Source organism: Aotus nancymaae, unplaced genomic scaffold (assembly GCF_030222135.1).
Source record: "Aotus nancymaae isolate 86718 unplaced genomic scaffold, 86718_ANA_hifiasm-v0.15.2.pri h1tg000025l, whole genome shotgun sequence".
Taxonomy (NCBI): Eukaryota; Metazoa; Chordata; class Mammalia; order Primates; family Aotidae; genus Aotus; species Aotus nancymaae.
The window spans coordinates 6,022,630-6,040,739 of NW_026988438.1; the positions used below are offsets into that span (position 1 = coordinate 6,022,630).

The following is an 18,110-nucleotide window of genomic DNA, read 5'->3' on the forward strand; positions in this document are numbered from 1 at the left end:
TAAGCACTTGTTTGTCATGTGTGGGACAGGATGGGGAGTGTGAAGTAGGAGTTGGTGAGTGTATTTTCTTACATTTCTTATGTTTTCTAGGCAGCATTATAATTCCTTGATAGGTTTTTTCTTTTTATTTGTTTCTTGTGGATTGCTGAGCTGTATGATACAGTTTAATAGCAGTAGTTGATGGGGCATGAGTGGTCAATTATATTTTAAAAACCCACAGCATGGTCATCAAGGAATATGTGCCTTATTGAAAGTTTGCTATCCTTGACTTCTTTAAATCAATTTGATTAAAGATGAGTTGCATTTTATATTTACATACAATAAAATGAACCCATTTAATTGTACTGTTTGATAACTTTTGACATATTTACACAAGTGATCATTGTCAAATCATGATAAACACCACATTTCCATTACTCCAAAATGTTCCCTTTATGCTCTTGCCAAACCATGGTTTCTTGAAATGCATTTCTTAAAATGCATGGATCTACTTTCTGGTACTGTAGATTAGACTTGGCTTTTCTATTATCTCCTAAGAATGAAATCATATAGTATTGTTTCATGTCTTGTTTCTTTTGCCTGCTATAGTATTTTTGACAAGAATACATGATGCAAGTATATATCATTTGTTCCCTTTTAATGCTTAGCAGTATCTGAATGTATTAATGTATCAGAATTTATTTAGGCACTATAGTAGTCGGTTCTTGCATTAATATAAAGGACTATCTGAGACTAGATAGTTTGTAAAGAAAAGAGGCTTAATTGACTTACAGTTCTGTAGGCTATACAGGAGGCATGGCATAGGTGGTCTCAGGAAACGTAAAATCATGGCAGAAGGCAAAGGGGAAGCAAGCACATCTTCACATGGCAGCAGAAAACAGAGAGTGAAGGGAGAACACACTTTCAACAACCAGATCTTGTGAGAACTCACTATCACAAGAACAGCAAGAAGGAAATCCACCCCCATGATCTAATCACCTCCCACTATATCCTTTCCCCAGCATTGGGGATTACAATTCAACATGAGATTTGGGTGGGGACACACAGCCAAACCGTATCAGGCACTCAGCTACTGGTGACATGTGGATTGTCTCTAGGTTGAGGCTGTTAGGAATAAATCTTTAAATATTCATGTTCAAACCTAGAAGTGGAATTATTTAGTTATATCGTAAGTATACGTTAAATTTTTAAGAAATTGGCAAACTGCTTTCTACAGTAGTTTTATCATTGCATTACCGCCAGCAGTGTATGACAATTTCCTTTGCTCTATAGTCTCACCAAAGCTTATTATCCGCCTTTTTACTTGTATCCATTTCTAATCACTGTGTAGTGTTAACCTATTGTGATTTAAATTTACATTTCCCTGATGATAAAAATAGTCAGTACCATCTCGTGTGGTTATTAGCCATTCATATATTTCCTTTTGTGTTATCTCTGTATTTTTTGTCCAATTTTTGATTGAGTAGTTTGCCTTTTTATTATTGAGCTGTACGAATGTTTGAAGTATTCTAAAGTCCTTTTTCAAGTTTGTACATTTCAAGTATTTTCCCCCGTTTGTCTTGCTCTTCAATCACTTAATGAATTCTCTATAAAAGGCAGCTTTTAATTTTTATAAAGTCCAATTTATAAAAATATTTTTATCTTTGAAGGTTTTTGATCTTTTTAATAAATCTTTGCTATCCCAAGATTGCAAATATTTACTCCTATTTTTTTACAAGTTTAATATTTTTAGCTTTCAAGGTTAAATCTATGGCCTATCTCAAGTTAACTTTATGTGTAGGTTGTGGTATCAATTCTAGATACATTTTCAAGTGGATATTCACTTGTTCTAGCACCATTTCTTGAAAACAATATTATTCCTTCACTTAACTGTCATGGCAACTCTGTTAAAAATGAATTGATGATATATGTGTGGGTCTTTATGTGAATTCTTTATTTTGTTGCACTAATCTATATATTTATATGTAAAGAGCACACTGTGTTAATTATAGCTTTAGGTAAAGTTATGGCATAAGGTAGTGTAAGTTTTTCAACTTTACTATTTAAGAAAGTCTTCTGACTATTTTAGATCAATTTCCTATCATATAAATTGCAGAAATAGTTTGTCAGTTTCTGCAAAATTGCCTTTAAAGATTTTGACTGGGAGAATATTGAATCTATAGATTAACTTGGGAAAATTAACATAAAAAAAGATAGGTGTTCAGTCAATGAACATAGTGTATATTTCCACTGATTTAGGACTTCACTTTTTACCAGCCATGATTTATAGGAGTTCTTGCAGATGTTGCTCTAATGTTGTTAAGTGTATTCCTAAATATTTCATGTTTTACGTTTCTTTTTGTAAATTACATAATTACTATAAATCATTTAGTTTCACTTTGCAATAATTCATTGCTATTATATAGGAATACAATTTGTTTTTACATATTGTCTTTTTATACTTCAATCTGCTTAACTCATTTACTAATTCTGTTATTGTTAATGTAGATTCCTTAACATTTTTTATGTATGGTCTCATTGGGGAGAAAAGACAGTTTTAGTTTAAAAAAATTTTTTTTCTTCTAGAAGTTTTGTGGTTCTGCTTGTACATTTATACCTATGGCCTATTTAAATTTAATGAATTTGTATGTTGTTGAGTACCATTAGTTACTTTCTTCCCTTTTATTTATTTTTATTTTTTGCCTTATTGGAATAAGGATATTCCATGTGATACTGAATAGAATTGGCAAGAATGGGCATCCTCGTCTTAAATCTTAGGACTTTCACCGTGATGCATCATGTGATATGTAGGTTATTTATAAATGTCCATAATCAGGTTGAATATGTTCCTTTATTCCCATATTGCTGAAAAATTTTTTCATTAATGGATAATGAATAGTCACATGTGGAAATCATATGCTTTTCTTTTTTATTCTGTTAATATAATGAATTACATTGATTGGTCTGAAGATATTCCCCATATCATGCTGTTGCTGATTTCTACTTATTTTGTTGATAAATTGCCCATTGGTCCTGTGTTGATCACTGATAGCTCTTTCAGCTGACTCCTGTATCCCTTCATTGTATCCCCATCATGCGGTGCTTTGTTTGTGTGTACCCTTTCTGGCACTACAAGGTTTTCCAGGCTCATCTAGTATATTTTGTTCTCTAGCTCTACCATCAATTATTTCTCCAATGAATCCTGGTTTCTTTTGTTGGATGAGCATAATAGCAAGATCTGGACACTAGACATGCTTATTACTACTGTATGTCATTGCTTCTAGGTCCTTTCAGCTGACATTTCAGATGTCTATATTAAATACATGTATATATGCTAAACCACAGGTATGCACATATCAACAAATATTTCTAGATGTAACCATCTGTGTTTCTATATCGAACTACAAATAAGTCCATACTTACGTCTCCAGCTCTGATCCATTGCCGCATGGTTCTTCCTGGTCTTCTCTCCTTGCTTATCTATAAATTCCCACTCCAATAGTGAGAAACCTGACTCTTGCCATCTGACAACCATTTACTTCCTTTCTTAATTCTGGTATACATGCATAGTGGCTCTACAATTATTAAACTCTATCTGAAAGGGAAACAGTGTTGTCAATTACAGTGTAAAAATCCTTCTGTCTATAGTGCTGCAAGCTACACTTATTTCCAAGCTAACTTAAACCTGTACCCTAATCATTTTCTGAGGATGTTTCATATAGTTGTAATATATTTAGATTCTTTTGTCAAATATGCATTTTGTCTAGGATCTCTGGACCTCTTTAATAATTCTTAGGAAATAATTGCATTCATTAAGATTTCATCTTTTTCTGTGATGGTCTATGGATTTTGACAAATGGATGGTATCAGGTATATACTATTACAATATCATACAGAAAAATGTCATTGTCCTAAAATAATCCTCTATGTTTCAGCTACTAAAACCTCCTTTCCTTCCCTTGAGCTCTAGCGACAACAGATTTTTTACATCTCTGTAGACTTTGCATTTACAGAAGGCTACTAATTTGAATTGTACATAGCATTTTCATCCATGTCTTTTCATGGCTTGATTATTTTTTCTTTCTTTTTAAAAATTCCTTTGTTTCTTATTGTTCTAGCTAGAACTTTCAGTACAATGTTGAGTAGGAGTTGTGAGAGGGGATATCTTTGCCTATTTCGATTTTAGGGGGAAATCATCCAGTTTTTCACAATTAGCTGTAGGTTTTTGTTGTTATTCTTTATCCATTTGAAAACGTTTCCTCTCTATTCCTTAAGAGTTACATTAAATGAGTGTCACTCATCAAAAGACATGATCATTTGATGTTTCTTCGGTTTGGTATTGACGTGGTGAGTGCATTGATCTATTTTCAAATGTTGAACAAGCCCTGAAAACATGGAATAAATTCTGTATGTGTGTGTGTGTGTGTGAGTGTGTATGTGTGTTTTTACACAATGTTGTATTCAATTTGCTAAAATTTGTTAAGAATTTTTACATCTATTTTCAAGAGCAATAATGGTCTACAGAGTTTTTCTTTATGTAATGTCTTTATTTGGTTTGGATATTAGGGTATTGCTGGCTTCATTGAATGAGATAGGAAGAGTTATCTTTGCTTCTATTTTCTGAAAGAGATTATGGAGATCTGGTATCAGTTTCTCTCTTAAGTGCTTTGGTAAAATTCACTTGTGAAACCATCAAAGACTGATTCCCCACCCCGTTTTTAGTTGCAAATATGAAGTGGGAAAAGAATGTATCATCTTATGATAAAATCTCATTCTTGTAATGGATCTGTGTTTGTGGCTTGTGACTTGTCCTAGTATTCCTTCTTGTATAGCTTTCTCCATTCTTTAGGTGAAACAGGAAGGGTAGAGGTGGCTGGAGTGAGAAAATAAACTTCCCTCATGGCTCTGGGACAAGGCTGTGGTGTAGCCTTTCCTGCTGGAGAGTAGGCATTTTTTTTTTGATGGAGAAGTCTCTGTCCATATTTTACAATGATTATTCTTCCTCTCTTTCTGTCAGAGTCATGAGGGGATCTTTCTTGGTTCTCCAATGTGAGAACCTGATGAGGTTACTGTATGTAAATTCTTCTACAAACTTCAGCCCCCAGGAGTTTCTCATACTCACTCTAGTCCACCCTCACTTTCCAGCAAGTTACCAACATTTCTACTTAAGTATTTGTATTTGCCAGGGTTCTCCAGAGAAGGAGAAATGAAAGGAGATACAGATATACAATTGGCCTTTGAACAACAAAAGTTTGAACTGCATGGGTCCCCTTTTACATGGATTGTTTTAATAAATATATTGGAATTTTGGGGGAGTTTTGTAACAATTTTTAAAAAAATTTGTGGATAAACCATATAGCCTAGAAATATCAATAAAATTAGGAAAAAGGTAGATATGAAAAAGGTATGCCATGAATGAATAAACTATATGTAGACTAGTCTTTTTATCATTTACTATCATAAAATACATACAAATCTATTATAAAAAGGTAAAATTTATCCAACTTACACAGTACAATTATAGACCAAATATGGCATCATTTGCAGGATAAGCAAATGTAAAGGTACAATATTAAATCATAACTGCATTAATTAACAGTAGTATATACTGTACTACTCTTATAATTTTGTTGCCACCTGCCATTGGTATTGTAGTGAGCTTAAGTGTTGGGAGTATCTGCTTAAAACCATATGTTGCTAATTATCTCCACGTGAGCAATTCATGTAGTAAATAAAATATAGCAGTAAAAAGTAATCTCTCATGGTTCTCATCTATTTTTATCATATTTAGTGCAACACCATAAACTCTGAATAACACCAAGAGATTCACACTAAGTTCCAGTAGTGATGTTGAAAGTACTTCCAAGAAGCAGATAAAAGTTGTAATAGAATAAAAAATGAATTTCTTCATATGTACTGTAGATTAAGGTCTGCAGCTGTGGTGGCCTGCTATTTCAAGGCAACAATGGTTAAAAAAGAAGGACAATTGTGAAAAAATAAAAGAAAATTAATGCAGCTACTCCAGCTGGTATGCAAACCTTGCACTCATTGAGAAATATTGTTAATCATATTGAAAATTCAGTTTGTATATGAGTGCAGGATTGCTGTAAGAAAGGCATACCTATAGACTTAAATATGATTCAAGAAAAAACAAAGTCATTACATGACAACTTAAAACCAAAGGAAGGTAAAGCATCTAAAGATGAAACATTGAACACCAGCAAAGGATGGTTTGATGATTTTAGAAAAAAGTTTGGTTTAAAAAATGTCAAGATAACAGGAGAGGCAGCTTCTGCCAACCAAGAGGCAACAGACAATTTCCCAGATGCCATTAAGAAAACCATTGAGGAGAACGAGTATCTGCCTGCACAGGTTTTTCAAACAATTCTCTAAAAATTATAGCCAACTTATCCTGTCTAAACTGTAGTATATGTCTCCTGAATTACATAAGAGTGCTATGTTCTGTTTGGACTGTAGTTTCTATGAAGGAGGTCAGAAATTGTCCCAGACAGAAAGCTAGGATGAAAAATGGTCTAGTTTTCTATATGTTTATATATAAAATAAATTTATTTTATTTTAGGAAAATTAATGTTGGAACTTAAACTCCAATGTATAGTATTAATAGGTGGGACCTTTAGGAGTGCTTAGTGAGGTCAGAGCCCTCATCAAGGGGATTAGTGAGCTTACAAAAGGGCTGGAGGGAACCAGCTAAGCTTTTTCTGCCCTTATGTTCTTCCTCCATGTGAGGACAAAGCAAGAATCCCCTCATCAGGTACCAAACCTGCTATGATCTTTCAATCTTGCACCTAGCCTCTAGAATTCATAGAAATAATTTCATATTGTTTATTAATTACTTATTCTTTGGCTTTTAAATAGCAGCACACCTCATCTTTGACTTTCATGCAATGGGGTGCAATGCCAAGTGTCATGCATATTGTGTCTACTAAATATGAATAATGTTTGAGATGTCCCATTATATAGATAATGTTGTCTTGCTAAATAGGTGTGAATATAATGTATTCTGTAACTTCACTTTGGGGTGTCATTTACTATCAAACTTTTAAGTCTGGTTTAACCCAGGGGTTCCCAGATTTACTTGGTCAAAGTCCCCATTGTGAAACATCTAATCACATAAGAATAATTAGAATGTTTAAATAATGGTAGGTAGGAAAGCAGAGAAAAGACAGTCTAATTAATCTATTCTTTTGGGGAAGTAATTTTTTAAAAGTCAAAACAGGACTTCACTTCTAGGCTATGAATTTCAGAGGGGACACAAACATTGAAACCATAGAATGCGATCCCTGACCCCTGAAAATTTATGTTCTTTTCACATGCAAAATATATTTATTTTATCTTAACAGCCTGAACAGTCTTAACTCATTCCAGCATCAACTCAAAAGTCCAGAGAGCCCACTATCTTATCTACATATCATCTAAATCAGATGTAAGTGAGACTCAAAGGTGTGGCATCATGAGACAAATTCCCTCCAGCTGTGACACTATGAAATCAAGCAACTTACGTGCTTCTAAAATAAAACGGTATAATAGGCACAATGTAGACATTCCTATTCTGAAAGAGAGCAACAGGAAAAAAGTAAGTGGCTAACAGGTCCCAAGTAATTCTGTTGAGATTCACTCAGGGTGGCTGGGAAAATATTAGTGAAATATTAAGGAAAGTTATAGATTACAGTATCAAATCTTTTGGAAGGCCAAAAGGTTTTACTGGGTCAGGTTGAAGGCAGCCAGTTCATTATGTTAGCATAGGGAAAAAGGTAGGGACAATAAAGGCTTCCCCAGTTAAGTCTGTTTACCCCACATTCCTTTGTCTCTAATTTGTTTGCTCATGTAAATGTTGTGCTGGATGGTCCTCTCAGGGGGAGTTCAAAGGGGAATTACCCGTTAATGGGGTTTTCTCTGGGCCCTGGAACCTAAAGCTTTTATCATTCATAAAACCACTCTTTTAACCATGATGATCATCAAAAAGCATGTTGACTTAAAACCTCTGTTATTAAGTCTATCCTGAATAAATGTGGACAGTTACAGGGAGTTACGGTAGGTTAGCTGCAGTCATCCTCTAAAAGCAGCCAACAGCCATCCCTAGCCCACTCAGATTAGTGTATGTGAGTGTATTTATTCATCCGTCATTAAATCAGGGCACAGAACAGACCTCCGCAGGTGGAATCAATGTCTCATAATTCCAGAACACAAGAAAGCAAACTTTAAATATTGGGACTTGAGAACAGTCTTTGACTCTATGTCCCGCTTTCCCAGACCTCAGGTGGACCCATTCCAAAGGTTTTCTTTGTCACAGCCCACACAGCAGCTTTCTCTGATTGGAGTTTTACGCTTGGGGATCTGTCAGCCTGGTGTTGCATGCTGGTTGCTCTGTGGTCTCAGAGGAAGAATTCTGAGGAATGCAGGAACTTCTTGGGGTCAGGTTGATTACGTTGGACCACTTTGATCCTGGAAGGAGTCACATTTTGTCATTATTGGAATATACACTTTCTCCGGATATAGATTTGCTTTCCCTACATTCAATGCTTCTGTCTACACCACCATCTGTGAAGTTACAGATGATTTATCCACCGTCATGGTATTCCACAAAGCATTACTTTTGATTAAGAAACTTACTTCCAAGTCAGAAAAGTAAAGCAGTGAATTCATGCTCATAAAATTTACTGGTATTTCTGAGGCTTTTCGACTTGGACTGAGCCACGGTAACAGCTTCCTTGGTTCTCTAGCTTGAAGACTTCTCAGCCTTCATATATCATGTGAGCCAACTTCCTTAATAAATCTCCCACTATCAATCTGTCTATCTGTCTGTCTGTCTGTCTGTATATCCATTCATTTATCTATTATCTGCTGTTGGTTGTTTCTCTCTGGAGAAGAATTACTAATGCAGGAAGATTCCTTAAACATATGACTTCAAGAATTGGAAATTAAGTTTAGAGTATGTTTAGTAAAATATCCTTTAAATCTTACTGCTCTTCTTGTAAATTTAGGGAATCAATTCTACCTTTATTTCTTTCTATTTCTTTCACTGTACATGCTACTTTTCATGTACAAAAGTTAGAGATGTCTGTATTCATTTTTCCTCTTCCACCCTTTCTGCCTCTCTACTTTTTTAACTTACATGGGTAAGCCAATTCATATTTCTAAACTCTCATTCTTTATCTCTACAAGTTCAAAAACTCTGTTTTGATAAAGCTTACCACTTTGACTGTTTTTCTTTCTCTGTCCATTCTCCTTTGTGTTGAACTATTATAGTACACAAGAGTTTGTTTAATCAACCCTACAATGTTGTCTTTCCCTTGATGTATTCAAGTATCAGACAACTTAAATGTTACTCAGATATATATTTATGACAGATGTTTGATAGCTCACTGTCTCCTCATTGGCCTTTCCATACTCTCAGACACAAGACTCTGTGAAAGTACTGTATCTACCAGAATACTGTCTCACATTTGTATTCATTTATTCTTGACCTTAGAACTAACTTAGTTGACTCATAATGGTTTGGTGTCTCTTTAACATACAACTATATCCTTTTTAGTAGTGATTTCATTTCTAAATAACACTTAAGTGGTCTTTATTCTTGGCCTGCTGACTGGTATAACTGCAAAGGCAGTCAGGGAACATCACAATATTCTCCGGCAACTTTTTTGAAATAAATCAGAAGTGGCTGCATATCTAACGTGCACATAATGTTCTTTTGTTGCTTATGTCTTAGCAACCATCCAACACATCAATTCCCAAGCTCTTTTAAATCATAGTTCCAAAAACACACATGCAGTTTTTACTGAATTTGCCTTTGTATTTGATTCTCCTAATAGATTTGTTCCTTATTGGATTGGCCCTGAGCTCAATCAAAATGTGCATTTAGTTTATCTTGGACACATCTGGCTTCCGCTTTTCTTATTCTACCTCCCCGACTGTGCAGTGCAACCCTCTCTCTGTGTTTACTCCTTCTCCTCATTGTTCCTCATAATCTGCTTTCTGGAAAACAGTTCTATTTATTTTTTAAAGAGTATATGTAGTTCAATCCATTATATATAATGGGGGCTGTTGCATTTAAACAGTGATTGCCTCTAGTGGTACTATGAGTGACTTTGTTTCAGGCCATAGCAGTTGTGGTAAAGTGGAACCAGTGTTTGAAAAGGTGGACCAAATGTGAGGCTTCTGAATACCCTAATAAATACATCATTTCTATAGCAGTGTTTGGCTTGATTCTAAGTAGTTCAGTGACATGCTTTGTCTAAAAAAGCTGAGATGATATCTTCTGTTTGTTCCGCAGGAATTTTTCTATTCAAAGTGACAATACCAAAATTCTAGTGAGAACACTTTCTTAGGAAGGATATATGCTATCGTTAAGATCACGGATTCTAAAATCAGCTGACTTGAATTTTTGCTTTTGCTTTGCTCTTTTCCAGATGCATATTCTTTGGCATGCTGTTTAACTTTCCTAACCTGCACTTTCCTCACCCAAAAATGGACAAATTGTTGGAGATGTCCCATAGAATTATTTGAGAATTAATAAGATAATTTATGTGAAACAGCAAAATACTTTATAATAAATACTTGACATATGATTATTACTGCTATTGTCTCTAATTCACATATTAATAATATTTTTTTCATTGAAAAATAAATTCCAAGTCTCCAATTAACACTGAGTAGGCTTTGATTAATCCCCATCACTGTGAATAATCGAAGATAAATTTTTGCCCTTCGTATTTTTTCTTCATATCATGATGCTAATTGTTCCGTATTTACTGACAACACCTAAATTTGTGCTCAGCTATTTTTGGAGAATTGACTAATCACAATAATGGTGTAATTTCAAGTGAACCCTTAATTCTCATACAAAATTATTAGAAATCTCATACAAAATCATTATCTTCGAATCATAAAATTGATTTCTGAAAGACCACAATAGATACATAGATGTGTCAACATTCCTATTTATAAGAAACACCTAAATCCCACTTGAGGGATGTCAGCCCTACAGGAAAAAGGTACTTGGTTAAGTGATACAACTAGTTAGTGCCTGATGTTGTATGACTAGGAAACAGGTGTCATAAATCCACGTCACTATTATCTCTGGCCTAATAGTCTTTTGATTATGTTTTTAAGTTTATGTTTCTTGGGTCTTGAGAAAGAGAACATGTTTATTGTTATTATTTTCCTCTTGTGGGGAGACTAGAAACCATTGAGGGATACAAAGAGCTGCCAGTAAAACATGGTAGAATAAGAACAGCAAGGAGGGTCAGTTTCACACTTTGCCTAAATCCTCTCCTATTTATGGTCTCCTTTTTCTTTACCTCCCTTTTTACTTCTTAGCACTCTGTTTACTCCATAATAACGTCTTCTTTCTTCTCCACACACCTACCCCATGCCATGCCATAATTGTCCTTGTCTTTAAAATTTTTTAATTGACAAATAATAATTGTATATATTTATGGGGTAGAATGTGATGTTTCCATGCATGCATACAGTGTGAAATGATCAAATCAGGCTAATTAGCATATCTCCCACCTCGAATACCAACCGTTTCTTTGTGTTGGGTGTATTTGAATATTTAAAATCAATTCTTTTAGGTATTTTGAGATATCATTATTAACTATGGTAACCATGCTGTGCAATAGATCACTTAGACTTATATTCCTTATCAAAGGGAAACTTTGTACTCTTTGACCAACATTTCCCCTTTTTTGCCAATCATCCCACAGTCCCTGGTAACCACCATTCTACTATCTGCTTCAATGAGTTTGACTTCTGTAGATTCCACATAGAATCAAGATCATGCAGTAGTTCTCTCTTTGTGTCCGGCTTATTTCATTAGCATAATGTCCTCTAGGTTGACCTATGTTGTTGCAACTGACAGAATATCCTGCTTTTTAAAAGCTGAATAATATTCCATTGTGTATTTGTACGACATTTTAAAAAATACATTCATCCATTCATGGGCTCTTTGGTAATTTTCGTATCTTGGCTATTGTGAATAATACTGCAATGAATAAAGAAGTGCTGATATCTCTTTGATACATTGATTTCAATTTCTTTGGATATATATGCAGAAGTGGAATTGCTGGTTCATACAGTAATTCTATTTTTAGATTTTCAAGGAAACTTTATACTGTTTTCCAAAATGGATATACTGATTTACAATACCACCAAAAGTGTGCAAAGCTTCCTTTTTTCCACATGTTTAGGTCTTAGTATTATTTTTGCTTAATCATCTCCCCAGTTTCAGCTCCTTTTATGCAAGTAGCAATATTTTGTTTCTTTGACTGAGGCTGTTATGGTGGGATGGGGCTTGGTGTGTGTATGTTTGCGTGTGTATATGTAAGTATATATATAAATATAAATATATATATATGTGTGTGTGTGTGTGTGTGTGTGTATATATATGTGGATGGGAGGAGAGTGTTTTTCCAGCAACCTACAAAAACAATTCGCCTTCAGGGAACCTACTCTTCATATTTATTTTCACAATATAAGTTTGCTGAGGAACTACTGAAGAGACAAAGTAGAGAAAAGTTAGCATTACTCCATTGTATTTTATCTTTATTGTTTAGGTTGAGTAATTTCTATTGTTGTCCCTTCAAAGTCACCAGTTTTTTCATTCTCTTCATTCTGCTATTTAGCTCTTCCATTTAGTTTTTAGTTTTGGTTATTGTATTTTTCAATTCTAAAAGTTCTAGTTGGTTCTTCTTTGTATGTTGCATTTTTTTTTTCTGCTGAGACTTCCTATTCTTTTGTTTTAATAATATTTGATTGCTCATTGAAGAATTTTTATGATGGCTGCTCTAAAATCTTTGTCAGATAATTCCAAAAACTATGCCATCTTACTTGTGCTGTACATTATTGTTGTTTCTTACAGAAGTTGTGATTTTTCTAATTTTTGGTGTGATGAGTGATATTTTATCTTGGATCGGATGTTTGGGGCATTCTGTTAGGAGATTCTGGATCCTCTGTTTAAGCAGGATGCTTCTGATATCACTTGATGGAAGAAGGATGTTACTGCCTTATTAAAGCTCAATGGGAATAAAAATCCAGTTTCCCCTGGTAGTCTCCACTGATACTCTGTGAAGGAGGAGATGACTTATCACTAGTTTTTATATGGCCTCCATTACTAAGGAGGCCTCATTACTTTAAGGCAGGGACAGAAGATATATCTGGCACCTCTTCTGCAAGCAGAAAGTGTGTCCAATTACAACTAGCAGAGATTGGAAGACAGGGCTCTCCATTTGTCCTTTGCTAGCAGAGATGAGTTTCAGCGCTGCAGTATTGTCCATGGTATTGCCTAGAATAGATCATTTAAATTTCCATCAGTAGGTAAATATGGAATACAATGCAGCAGTAAAAATGAATCAACTATTTATACACGAAGAAAAACTCAGGAAAAGACCAGACAAAAGGTATGTTTGGCTTGGGCCCATTAATTTAAGAAAGTGTAAACTAATCTATAATGACAGAAAGTAGATCAGTCATTTTCTGTGTACCATCAGGAGTTAGGGGGATGGGGATAATGAGGTTACCAGTGTGAATTAAGAAACTTCTTTTGGGAGTGATGTTCATTGGCTTGATTGTGTTGATGATTACATGGGCTTGTATATATGTCAAAACATATCAAATTGTACACTTTAAATATATGCCTTAGCTTTTTCAATTATACCTCAATAAAGTGAAAGCAAAGAAAACATCAGTTGAAATTGACAATTCAGAACATAATTGATAGAACAGAAGTAATACATATTTCTTGAAAATTGAGGGATTTCACTTGCATGCAGAGGAGAATATGTTAGCGCTGTGTAGGGATGCTAGCCAAAATAACAGAAACATTAAAAAAAATCTCTGGCGAACCATTTGTGATAACCTCACTCAGGTAGAAAAAGACTTCTTAGTTAAATTTAGTAGATTACAAATCTCCATTTATGAATATTTAATACTAGTAACCCACACTATTAACTTATTTTAGGATGTTAGTAGTAGATGGATTTTTTGAGTAAGTGAAGAGTAAAAAGCTATAGCATTTTGTGTCATTAAGCTTCAAGAAAATAAAGTTCTGTTAAAAAAAAAGTTTGCAGGACATTAGGAGGGTGCAACCTGACCTCATACCATACCTTTTCCGGTTTAAATTTTATCTTACAGCAAATTAATATTGATATATATGTATTGGGTACAAAGTGATATGTATGAATGCAATGTGGAATAAATAAATGAAGCCAGTCAATCTATTAATCACCTCAAATGCTTATTTTTTGAGTGGTGAAAATACTGGAAATTTGCTGTCTCAGCAATTTTGAAATTTTTAATACAATATTATTAATTATATTCACCACTCTGTGCAGAAATAAAAAAAAAGAAAAAAAGAAGAAAAACCCTATTGTTACCTTTGATCGTCATGTCCCCATTTTCCCTAACCCTCAACTTCTGCAAATACCACTCTACTCTCTACTTCTATGAGGTTGTTTTAGGTTATACATATAAGTGGGAATATGCTTTATTTGTGTTTCCATGGCTGGTTTTCTTTTAGAACAAAGCTATTCAGTTCCATCCATGTTGTTGTAAATGACAGCATTTCCTTCTTTTTTAAGGCTGAATAATATTTCATTGTGTATATGTACATATATATATATACACACATTGTTTCATTTAACCGTTCATCTGGATGGACACTTAGGTTGACTGGACACTCGAGTTGATTCTATAACTAGGCTATTGTAAATGGTGCTGCAGTGAATATGGGAATCTAAATATCTCTTCAAAAAAGTTTAAAAGCTTTTGGTAAATATTGAGAGGTGGGATTGCTGGATCAGATGATAACACTATTTTTCAGTTTTTTGAGAAACTTGCATACAGTGTTTTCTCTACATTCATGCTAACCCCTCTGTTTCCTCTTTTGATAATAACCTCTCTGAGAGATGTGAGATGATATCCTATGGAGATTCTAATATGCATTTTTCTAATGATTAGGTACGTTTTTCATCTCTCTTGTGGCCATTTGTATGTCTTCTTTTGAGAAATATCTATTCAAGCCCCTTCATTTTTCAATTGGGTTATGTGTTTTCTTGCTGTTGATTGAGTTCCTTATATATTTTAGATATTAACCCCTTATCATATGTATGGCTTGCAAATATTTTCTTCCAATCTATAGGTTGTTTCTTTACACTATTAATTATTTCTTTGCTGTGTAGAAGCTTTTTGTTTGATCGTTCCATCCTTTTAGAATCTCCGTTCTACAGGGTAGTAAATAAGTGCAGTTACTTGGAATGAGAACACATTCAAATTCCGTTCCTATACTTACTAGCTGTGTGACGTGGAGGAAAGTTGTTTTGCCTCTGTTTCTCAATTCCTTTATATGTAGTCTTGGTGTCATAATGTCATGTTAAATGAGTTTGTTGGGCTCAATACTGATAATATAGAAGTGTTTATCTAGTGTCTGATTTATACTGAACACAGCATATGACAGTTATCTTATTATTATTCAAACAGAAATAATATGCCATGGTAATATTTCCATTGCTTCAGTAATATATACATAGCACAGTCTTTGACAGGCATTGTTCTCATTATTTTCTTACTCATTAACTTTCACTGTGAATTAGAAAAATTATTTCCTGTATAAAAATATACAAGTTGTCTTGAACACTAGAGCACAAAAAAAGGATCATTCAATACTAAGAAACTGAAATTAGCTTCAAATAATAACAATTTTATAATTATCTTATTTTTTGCTAATTTGCCATTTTTTTTTTCTATTTGGTAAAGCTTTTCTGCATAACCTACATTCAGCATTATGACAAAAAACTACTGACAGGTAGTTGGTATTAGTTTTTTCTCTCTTTAACCTATTAAATCTTCCTTTTCTGTGGATTTTTTTAGTGATTACAGTGGTTACCTGAGTGGAATCTGAAAAATTAAATAATTCCTAAGTTATGTTTTTTGTACCTGTGGTTCACTTCGTACTCTCTAGTCTGTTTAAAATAACGAGTATAAAAACTTTCCATTGAGGTGAACTAAGTTTATAAATGCTAAATTTGCAGATTCATCTCTTTTTTGATTCAGATATTTAAAATTTCAGTTGTCTGATTCCACCATGATGTGACAAATGTCATGTCATAATTTCCACAGCTATAATAATGGCCTTAGAAATTAGATTTGGGTATAAAAAATGAGCAAATATAAAACAGGCTCACATTTCATGATGGACTTATCACCTCCTTGTGGACTTGTCAGGTCTTTATTTTTATTTGCTGTAATGGCAATGTCAAGTATGCATAGAACTATTTGTAATTTGAAAAGACATAGTCACCATAAACTTGTTTTTTAATTTTTAAAAATTTTTATAAGTTTATGATGGTACAGTGCATTTTTGTTACAGGCATAGATCGCATAGTGGTCATGTCAGGGTTCTTAGGGTATCCATCACCTGAATAACACCATTTAATTTATCATCATATTTTTCCTCATGTCCTCACCCTTCCAAGTCTCCATTTTCTATCATTCCAATTTGTATGTCCATGCATAAACATTTCTTTTTTAGCACCCACTTCTGAGTCAGTACATATGATATGTGACTTTCTGGGTCTGACTTGTTTTACTTAAGATAATAACATCCAGTTTCATACATGTTGCTGCAAAAGATAATTTGTTTGTTTGTTTGTTTGTTTTTTGAGGCAGGGTCTTGCTCTGTCACTCAGGCTGGAGTATAGTGTCGCAAACTTGTCTCACTGCAGCCTAAACCTCCTGGGCTCAAGCAATCCTCCTACCTCAGCCTCTTGGGTAGCTGGGACTACAGGTGCCTACCACCACACTCAGCTAATTTTGTTTACTTTTTGTAGAGATGAGGTCTCACTATGTTGCTCTGGCTGGTCTTGAACTCCTGGGTTCAAGTGATCCTCCCACCTCGAGCTTCCAGAGTGCTGGGATTACAGTGTGAGCCACTGTGCCTTGTCAGTTTCAATATTTTGAGTGCTGGGATTACAGGGTGAACCACCGTGCCTGGTCAATCTCAATCTTTTTTATGGCTGAGTAGTATTTCATTGTGTATATATATACCACATTGTCTTTATTCAATCAAATATTGATAGACACTTAGGTCATACACGTGAATTCTTTTTTTGTTTGTTTGTTTGAAGGTCATTACTTTTTATTTTTTAAATTTTAATTTTTTTTTTATTTCTTGCAGAACGTGCAGGTTTGTTACATAGGTATACAGGTGCCATGGTGGTTTGCTGCACCTCTCGACCCATCCTTTCCCTTCACTGCCCACTCCCCAACAGGCCGTGGTGTGTGTTGTTCCCCTCTCTGTGTCCATGTGCTCTCAGTGTCACCATGAACTTGATGGCCTTTAGCTGTTTCTAAGAATTTGACATGTGCTCTAATCCCTAAACCCAAATCTTACTGTGTTGCAATAATGAATTTTCTTACATAATCCTCAAATATTATATAAATTTGAATGGACATTATTCATTCCAAAACATGAAACTCAACACCACATTAAATGAGAAACAACCTCAGTAGAGCAGTGGTATCATAGATTATAGATCATCTTTACAAACAGCACATTATTTTCTTCTTTAGTTTAAAAAAGGGGATGATACAGATGTTTTCCTAATTCAAGAAATGTGAAAACTTAATATCTTAATGTCTGGTTATAGATAAATAGGCAGACATTAAGGATATCATTTTTTGAGATCTAATTACAGTTTTTATAGTTCTATAGTTTTTAAGATTAGTTTGTAAAATGCATTTTTCAAATGCATAGCATAATTACAAGTAGTAATACGAAAGCTAATCTTTATCTAAATCTTCATCTAATGACTTTGTTTATGTAAATGTTTCTAATTATAGTGGAATATAGTGTATCATTTCATAACTTTGTGCATATATATTTCATATAGGTATCTTTCAGAACTGAATTTTATTATTGACAAAGGAATAGATTGTTTTTAGCCGAAAGATATCTCAACATAAAAGGCTGTGTTTTTAGTTACCCTAAATAAGGGTTTTAATATATGTCTATACACATATATAAAATATATAACAATGTAACACATAAGGTTATATCAATGTTACATTAACATAATTATATTAGTTGTATAGTACATTAATCTAAAAATATA

General features: G+C 34.0%; 1 long non-coding RNA gene across 1 annotated transcript in view; it reads right to left on the reverse strand.

Annotated features, from left to right (window-relative positions):
- Positions 1 to 782: 782 nt before the first annotated feature.
- LOC110568987 (uncharacterized) overlaps positions 783 to 18,110 on the reverse strand; it is a 510,454-nt gene continuing 493,126 nt past the window's right edge. The window contains exon 3 of the long non-coding RNA XR_002479126.2: positions 783 to 858. This is a non-coding gene — a long non-coding RNA (uncharacterized LOC110568987). The remainder of the gene's footprint in view (positions 859 to 18,110) is intronic.